At 46.5% G+C, this 8,359-nt stretch overlaps 1 non-coding gene across 1 annotated transcript; it reads right to left on the bottom strand.

Annotated features, from left to right (window-relative positions):
- Positions 1 to 525: 525 nt before the first annotated feature.
- LOC115931819 (U6 spliceosomal RNA) lies at positions 526 to 629 on the bottom strand. The gene has a single exon (XR_004068264.2). It is a non-coding gene; the product is annotated as a U6 spliceosomal RNA (small nuclear RNA).
- Between the last annotated feature and the right edge of the window lie 7,730 nt (positions 630 to 8,359).

Below are 8,359 nucleotides of genomic sequence, written 5' to 3'. Positions count from 1 at the left end.
AGGCACATAATAAGATAACATAATTCAAAAATCTCATCAATAAGCCAGCTGTACAATTTTTGACAATCATGCTCAATCTCTTCATGCCTCTGTTTCTTCTAAACAGAGTGATCAGGAAAGTCTCTCTGAGGAGGTGGCATTTGAGTTGAGGCCTGAAGGATGAGTTGGAGCCACTATGGGAAGAATGTTCCAGAGAGAGGAAACAGCACATGCAAAAGTCCTGAGGTAGAAATGAACTTGGCCACTGAAGAGACAGGAGGACAGCCGGTGGGGTTCATGAGAAACAAGAGACAAGGAGAGTCGAAGGAGATGAGGTCAGATCATGAACTAGATTAGGGTCAGATAACAGAAGAGGAAATGAGCTTGAGGCAAGAGGGCCACTGTGCGTGCCCAGCACAGCACAGATGTGGGCCAGTGACTTAAGCAGAAGCTTTATTCATCAGCATTGGCCTCCCAGGAGGAAGAGAGGGTGAGAGGCGTGAAAGACACCACCAGTCAGTCTGGCACTTTTTTTTCTTTTTTCTTTTGTATATCGAACACCTCACAAATTTATATGTCATTCTTGCACAGGGGCCATGCTAATCTCTGTATTGTTCCAATTTTAGTATATGCGCTGCCAAAGTGAACACTTTTTTTTTCCCCCAAAGACAAGGTCTTGCCCTGTCACTCAGGCTGGAGTGCTGTGGTGCAATCGTAGCTCACAGCAGCCTCGACCTCTTGGGCTCAAGCCATCCTCCCATCTCAGAGGCCTCTTGAGTAGCTGGGACTACAAGCATGTGCCACCATGCCCAGCTAATTTTTAATTTTTGTTTTGTAGAGATAGGGTCTCACTACACTGACCAGTCTGGTTTTGAACTCCTGGGCTCAAGCAGTCTGCCTGCTGCAGCCTTCCAAAATGCTGAGATTACAGGCATGAGCCACCATGCCTGGTGAGTCTGGTACATTTTTACCAAGTGCCCTCACTGTGCCAGGCCCCGCCCCAAGTCCTGGCCTCCAGGCATACTTGCAGAAAAGATCAGAAACTCAGGGACAGCCAAGGCTAGAAAGAGGCATTTTTCTGAAGAGGATGCTTGATTGGCCAAAAAATGGATGGAAAGGTCCTCAACGTGCCTTCTAAGCAGGCAATGCAACTTAAAGCACTTAGAGACATTTCACAGCCATAAACTGGCAGCAACTTCAAAACCAGAAAATTCCAAGGCCTACAAGAGTGATGAACAGCCCAGGCTCTGGAACCAGCCTCTCTGGGTTCATGCCATGCTCTACTATTCCTAGCTGAGTGACCTTGGGCTAGTTATTTGCCCTCTCTGTGTCTTCCTTCTCCATCTATCTAGTGGAGATGATGATAGTACCTCACCTCAAAGTTTTTTGAGAGGTGAAATGAGTTATTTCATGTTAGATGTTTAGAAAGATGCCTGGCACATAGTAAGTGTCATGTGGGGTAGTGGTATTATTTTCATGGGTAAGGAAGTGCAGAAACAAGAACTCTTCATGCACTGCTGCTTGGCAGTTGAAACGTATGAACTCTGAGACCAGTGATCCTACTTCCTGGTATTCACCCTAGAGAAGCTCCAACATATGCAAAGTTGGGTGTGGCAGCTTTGCCTACAATGGGTCCAAAGTGCAGTGGACTAAATAGGCATCCATGGGATAGTGGGCAAGGAGACCATGACATGTTCCTGTAAAGGAATACCAGTGAGCAATTAAAATCAATGAATGGCGTGGCTCGCGCCTGTAATCCCAACACTTTGGGAGGCCAGGGCAGGTGGATCAGCTGAGAGATCAGGAGTTTGAGACTAGCCTGGCCAACATGGCAAAACCCCTTCTCTATTAAAAATACAAAATTAGCCAGGTGTGGTGCCATGTGCCTGTAGTCCCAGCTACTCAGGAGGCTGAGGCAGAATCGCTTGAACCCAGGAGGCAGAGGTTGCAGTGAGCCACTGCACTCCAGCCTGGGTGACAGAGCGAGACTCTGTCTCAAAAAAAAAAAAAACAAAAAAAAAACAATGAATGAATGGCTGGGCACGGTGGCTCACGCCTGTCATCCCAACATTTTGGGAAGCCAAGGTGGGAGGATCACTTAAGCCCAGGATTTCAAGACCAGACTGGCCAACATAGTGACACCCCATCTCTAAAAAAGAAAATAAAATGAATGAACTAGATCTAAACAGATCTTAAACATACAATAATGTTAAGTGAGAAAAGGAACTTGCAGAAGTTAACATTTAGTATGATACCGTTTGTGTAAATATTAAATCCACAAAACAATGTCATATATGTAGTAATAACGGGGTGATAATGAAATATTTAAGAACTGGCATGACCTAGGCACTGACCAGTCAGAACAGAGGCTGGCCACATGGGTCCCAATGGGTGGTCCACACTTCCATCACTCCTAGGATGAAGATGTGGCTTCTCCACGCCCACCAGCACTTCCACCTTCGCCACACCTGTCCTGTTCATTCTATGCCTTATTAGCATTAGCTGTGTGACCTCAGACAAACTGATTCATCTCTCTGGGCTTCAGCTTTTTCATCTATAAAATGGGAATAATAGTAGCAAAAGCTAATACATACACAGCATTTCCCATGTGCCAAGCACTCATTGTAACCCTCATACTAACTCTTTGTGGTAGGTTCTATGATTACTCCCATTGTGCATATGAGGAAACTGAGGCACAGAATGGCTGAGTAATTTGCTCGTGGTCTGGAGAACCTTAATTACAGGGTTGTTGCAAATACATACTAAATGATACATGTTAGCAGCTTAGAAAAAAGTCTGGCACTGAATAAGTGGTCAATAAATATCAGCAGGCAGGGCACGGTGGCTCACACCTGTAATCCCAGCACTTTGGGAGGCCATGGTGGGGGGATTACCTGAGGTCAGGAGTTCAAGGCCAGATTGGCCAACATGGCGAAACCCCATCTCTACTAAAAATACAAAAAATTAGCTGGGCGTGGTGGCAGGCTCCTGTAATCCTAGCTATTTGGGAGGCTGAGGCAGGAGAATCGCTTGAACTGGGAGGCAGAGGTTGTAGTGAGCCAAGATCACACCATTGCACTCCAGCCTGGGTAGCAGGAGTGAAACTCCATCTCAAAATAATAAATAAATAAATATTAGCAGTTGCTATTATGTCACTGCCTTATTCATAAGCCTTCAGTGGTCACCACTGGCCTTAGGAGACAGTTTGAATTCCACATCATGGACCACAAGGTCATGGTCTATTCCCTTACCGCCCCTCTTCCTTCCCTCTGTTCCCCTTGTTCTCTGTTCTCCAGTCAGAGAGAAGTGGCCTTCTCTCACTTCCTCCTGCACCCCTCACCTTCCCTGCCACTGGACCTTTGCATATGAGATTTTCCCTTGCCTGAAGTGCTGTTCCCTCTTGCCCTTCTTTTGCCTGGTTAGCCTCTAAACACCTTCACACATCATGTACAACGGCACCTGTTTCAGGAGGTCCTGTTAGAATAGGTTGAGTTTTCTTGGTCTATGTGTGTGTAACTGTCTATAATTTCCCTTTTGGAATGCTCTGCCTCCTGGAATTGCTTGGTGTTGATATCCCCCTCTCAATGGTGAGTTCCTGAAAAGCAGGGGACTCTTCTGATTTTATCGTTAAAATTTTTTTATTTTAATTTTTCTTTTTTAGAGCAGGGTCTTGCTCTGTCGCTCAGGCAGCAGTACAGTGGTGTGATCGTAGCTCACTGGTAGCCTCGAACTCCTGGGCTTAAGTAATCCTCCCTCCTCAGCCCGGGACTACAGGCACACACCACCACTTAATTTTTTTCTTTTTGGTAGAGATGGAGTGGTCTCCCACTGTTACCTAGGCTGGTCTCAAACTCCTGGCCTCAAGGGAGCCTCCCACATTGGTCTCCCAAAGTGCTAAGATTACAGGCATGAGCCACTGTGCCCAGCCCTGACTTTATCATTGTTGTGAGCCTACGGCAGATACTACAGATTGGCTCACTCACCTATCCCATTCCCCTGTAGTATGACCTCCTGTACTGTAAAGGCCAGAGAGAGAAAAACTACATTCTAAGATTTCTTTGCAGCAAGAGTGCCTTATGTGATCTGGGTTCCCCTAGTAAGCCTTGGAGACAGAAGCAAGCAGAAGGATGCCAAGTGGTGGAGTCTTCTGGCAAGCACAGTGGAAGAGGTATCTGGTCCTTCTGGGGAAGCATGGGGCAATTCTAGCAGCCTGTCTCTAGCTACCTAGGTCCTGAGTTTCGGGAGAGGGGGGCAGCAGCAGCAGTGATATTTTGATTAGAACAGTTCAACAGTGAAGGTGAGTGTTGCTCCTGGCATCGATGCTCCTGGCTGTACCGTTTGTGGCTATTTAACATCTAGAGTACTTCCTACCTTTCATAAATCCCTTTGTGGGCCAGGCACGGTGGCTTATGCCTGTAATTCCAGCACTTTGGAAGGCCGACGCAGGTGGATCACTTGAGGCCAGGAGTTTGAGACCAGCCTGGCTAACATGGTGAAACCCCATCTCTACTAAAAATACAAAAAATTAGCCAGGCGTGGTGGTGCATACCTGTAATCCCAGCTACTTGGGAGGCTGAGGCAGGAGAATCACTTGAGCCCTGGAGACGGAGGTTGCAGTGAGCCGAGATTGTGCCACTGCAGTCCAGCCTGGGCAACAAGACTCCATCTTAGAAAAAAAAAAAAAATCCTTTTCTGCTTAAGCTGGCTCTAGTTGACTCTGCAATTTAGAATTCCTTGCCCAAGCACTCCGTAAATATTTGTTGAATGAATGAATGAATGAATGAATGAATGATGACCTCTTAGGAATCTCTCTCTTTCCCACTGATTATATCCCCAAGATGGAACATCCAGTCTGAGTCTACATCACAGGCCCCGGATGGGTAGGGTTCTTTCAAAGATCAGGGACAGGAAAATGACGTTGAATGTACTTATCACTGGCCGGACAAGAACACTGAGGCCTTGCAGATGAAAGAATCCGAGGAAGGAACTAGGGTTATCTCCTAAGGCAGGTGGGGGGGCGCTGGCTAGGAGCCTTGGAATGAAAAGGCTAGGGAAAGGTTAGTGTGTGAGAATGAGGTGGAGAGGAGGCAGCCAGGGTGGATCACTCAGCTGTCCCAGGGCCTCTCAGGGGGCTTTCTCTTACTGGGTCCCTTTCTGCTATGCACACTGGTAAGTCAACTCACAGTGCATATACTTCCTTTGAGCTGAAAAGCAGGCTGGAAAAATACAGTTATGAGGCAAATATTTTAAAAGAATGCTTGAACCATGCGTCTGCCAGAGCAGCTTTAGCTGTGCGTGACAGAAAACCAATCTTGAGAAACGTTTAGTTTGGTTTCCTGCAGAAGCAGATCTGAGACAAGGGTTTGTGTGCAGATATTAAATTGTTTACTTGAGAAATGATCCCAGGAAGCTCTGGTCGGGGAGGGAAGTAGGACAGGGAAGGGAAAGAAGCCAATAGAAGGTAAGTTACTGAGCAGGTTATCACTCTGGGCAGCTGGGGCTCAACCCTGCTGGGGAACTGTGGGACACAGAGTGCAATACACCTCAGAATTTTCCAGGTGAAGGGCAAGGGAGTGGGGACATTTATCCACTAGCCCCTGTCACTCATTGGTTAAGGGCTGCTTGTAGGGGAGGGTGAAGCCCCCAGCATTCTCAGACTGTGTATGCAGAGCGTATGTGAGAGCAAAGCCCTCGGGCTGCAAACATAGGTGTGGAAATTTGAAGCCATCCACTCACTGTGGGTCAAAAGGATGAACGCCAAGGGGATGTGGACACAGAAGCCACGTCATCTGCTACAGTGACTTAAGTCCAAAGAGGAACCATATTGAGGATGGGCGCGGTGGTTCATGCCTGTAATCCCAGCACTTTGGGAGGCCAAGACAGGTGGATCACTTGAGGTCAGGAGTTTAAGACCGGCCCGGCCAACATGACAAAATCCTGTTGCTACTAAAAATTCAAAAAAGTTAGCTGGGCGTGATGATACGTGCCCATAGTCCCAGCTACTCAGGAGGCTGAAGCAGGAGAATTGCTTGAACCCGGGAGGTGGAGGTTGCAGTGAGCTGAGATGGCGCCACTGCACTCTAGCCTGGGTGACAGCGAGACTCCATTTCAAAAACAAAAAACAAAAAAACAACAAAGAGGAACCATATTGACTCATGGAGAATAACATGTTCAGGAATATGTGGCTGCCTTCAGGTACAGCTGGATTCAGGGGTTCATAAGTTATCAGAGCTCAGTCTTTCTCTCACTCTCACAATGGTGGCTACCTTTGAGCTTCAGACCCTCTTCACACCGGCCTAGCGCAGCAGAAGCAAAACAATCCCAGCAAAAACCTGAGGGATAACTCACTGGTCCACTTGGGGCAGGTGCCCATTTCTGAGCCAATCCCTATGGGCAGAGAAATGAGGGGTGCTGATTGGCCAGCATGGAGCATTTGGCCTTCCTGGAACCAAGGATAAAGTTAGTGCTGCATGCCTTTCACATGGACAGGGAGTAAAGAAGGGGGCTCCCAGAGAAATTAGGATGCTGTTATGATAGGGGAATTCATAGTGAGTAGACAAAACCAAAAGGATAGGTGTAATCTAAATCCCCACTCTGCAGACAAGGAACTACTACCTTAAAAATATACAATAAAATATTTTTTATTATCTATCCCCAGGTAGGGGAAGGGCCTTGTCCCAGCTCATTCAGTTAGCAGCACCCAGCTTCCTGTCTTCACCTGGTGTCTTTTCTTCTGGAGCAGGTGGTCTCCCAATAAACAGGGTTTGTTTACCCAACACAAAGCCATTAGTGTCCCTCCTGTCCTAGCTTCTTCTCCCAATCCACACTCAAGGTGACTCTAATACATATATTCCTGTTTTTTGTTTTTAAGAGACAGGGTTATGCTCTATTGCCCAGGCTGGAGTGCAGTGCTGTGAAGAAGCTGGGACTACAGGCATATACCACCACACCCTGCTGATTTTTTTTTTTTAACTTTCTGTAGAGTTAGGGGTCTCACTATATTGCCCAGGCTGGTCTCAAACTCCTGGCTTCAATCAATCCTCCCGCCTTGGCCTCCCAAAGTGCTGGGATTACTGGCATGAACCACCCACTGTGTCTGTCTACTTCCTGCTTTTGTTAAATTAAAAAAAAAAAGAACATATTTATATATATATATATAGACAGAGAGAGAGAGATGAGACAGATATAGCTATAGATAGATAGATAGATAGATAGATAGATAGATAGATAGATGTATATACATATGTTGAGATGGGGTCTTGCTCTGTCATCCAGGCTGCAGCACAATGGCGCAATCAAGGCTCACTGCAGCCTCAACCTCTCAGGCTTAAGTAATCCTCCCACCTCAGCCTCCTGAGTAGCTGGGGCTACAGGCACACACCACCATGCCCAGCTAATTTTTTTAAAAAATTGTTTTGTAAAGGCAGGGGTCTCACTGTGTGGCCCAGGCTGGTCTCGAACTCCTGGCCTCAAGTGATCCTCTCACCTCAGCCACACCTGGCTTAAATAAATATTTAAATCCCTATTTCCAAGACAGAGAAACTGAGAGGTTAAACAAATGATGTAATGCTGGGGTTGACATGAGCCATGTGGGCATGTCGGGGAACAGTTCTTCACTGGCTATAAGTTAGTCATGTGGCTACCCCTAGCTGCAAGGAAGGCTGAGATAGGCAGTAAAGCCATGGGAAGCCATGTGCCAAGCTAAAAATCAGGTATACTCTTACTAGGAGAGAGAAGACAAGAACACACATTAAGGGATCATTTGCAATCTTTGACCAAAGCATCTGACTCTGAGATAATCCATAAAAGGTAACTGCTATTGTTGTTGTCTCTTTTTTGAAAAACTCAGAAGGTATATTTGTTTTTGTTTGTTTGTTTCTGTTGAGACAAAATCTTGCTCTGTCACCCAGGCTGGAGTACAGTGGTGCAATCTCAGCTCACTGCAACCTCTGCCTCCGGGGTTTAAGCAATTCTCCTGTTTCAGCCTCCCAAGTAACTGGGATTACAGGCGTGTGCCACCACACCCAGCTAATTTTTGTGGTTTTAATAGAAACGGGGTTTTACCATATTGGCCAGGCTAGTCTTGAACTCCTGACCTCAACTGATCCACCCACCTCGGCCTCCCATAGTGCTGGGATTACAGTCATGAGCCACCCTGCAGGGCCTCAGAAGGTATATTTGAAAGATGCGCATAAATGCTGGGTACTGATATCGTTCTGCACTGGACTTTGGAATCAATAAAATAGAGTTTAAATTTTTATTTCATGCCTTCCTGGGCTGTATGATGTTAGGAAAGTTCCTTAACCTCTCTGAACCCTGCTTTCATCATTTGCTAAGCAAGGATAATGGTATATTACTCATCAACGGCTGGGAAAATCAA

Source organism: Gorilla gorilla, chromosome 21 (assembly GCF_029281585.2).
Source record: "Gorilla gorilla gorilla isolate KB3781 chromosome 21, NHGRI_mGorGor1-v2.1_pri, whole genome shotgun sequence".
Lineage (NCBI taxonomy): Eukaryota > Metazoa > Chordata > Mammalia > Primates > Hominidae > Gorilla > Gorilla gorilla.
Note: the sequence above shows the minus strand (reverse complement) of the source record. Positions and strands in the feature narration are given on the sequence as shown.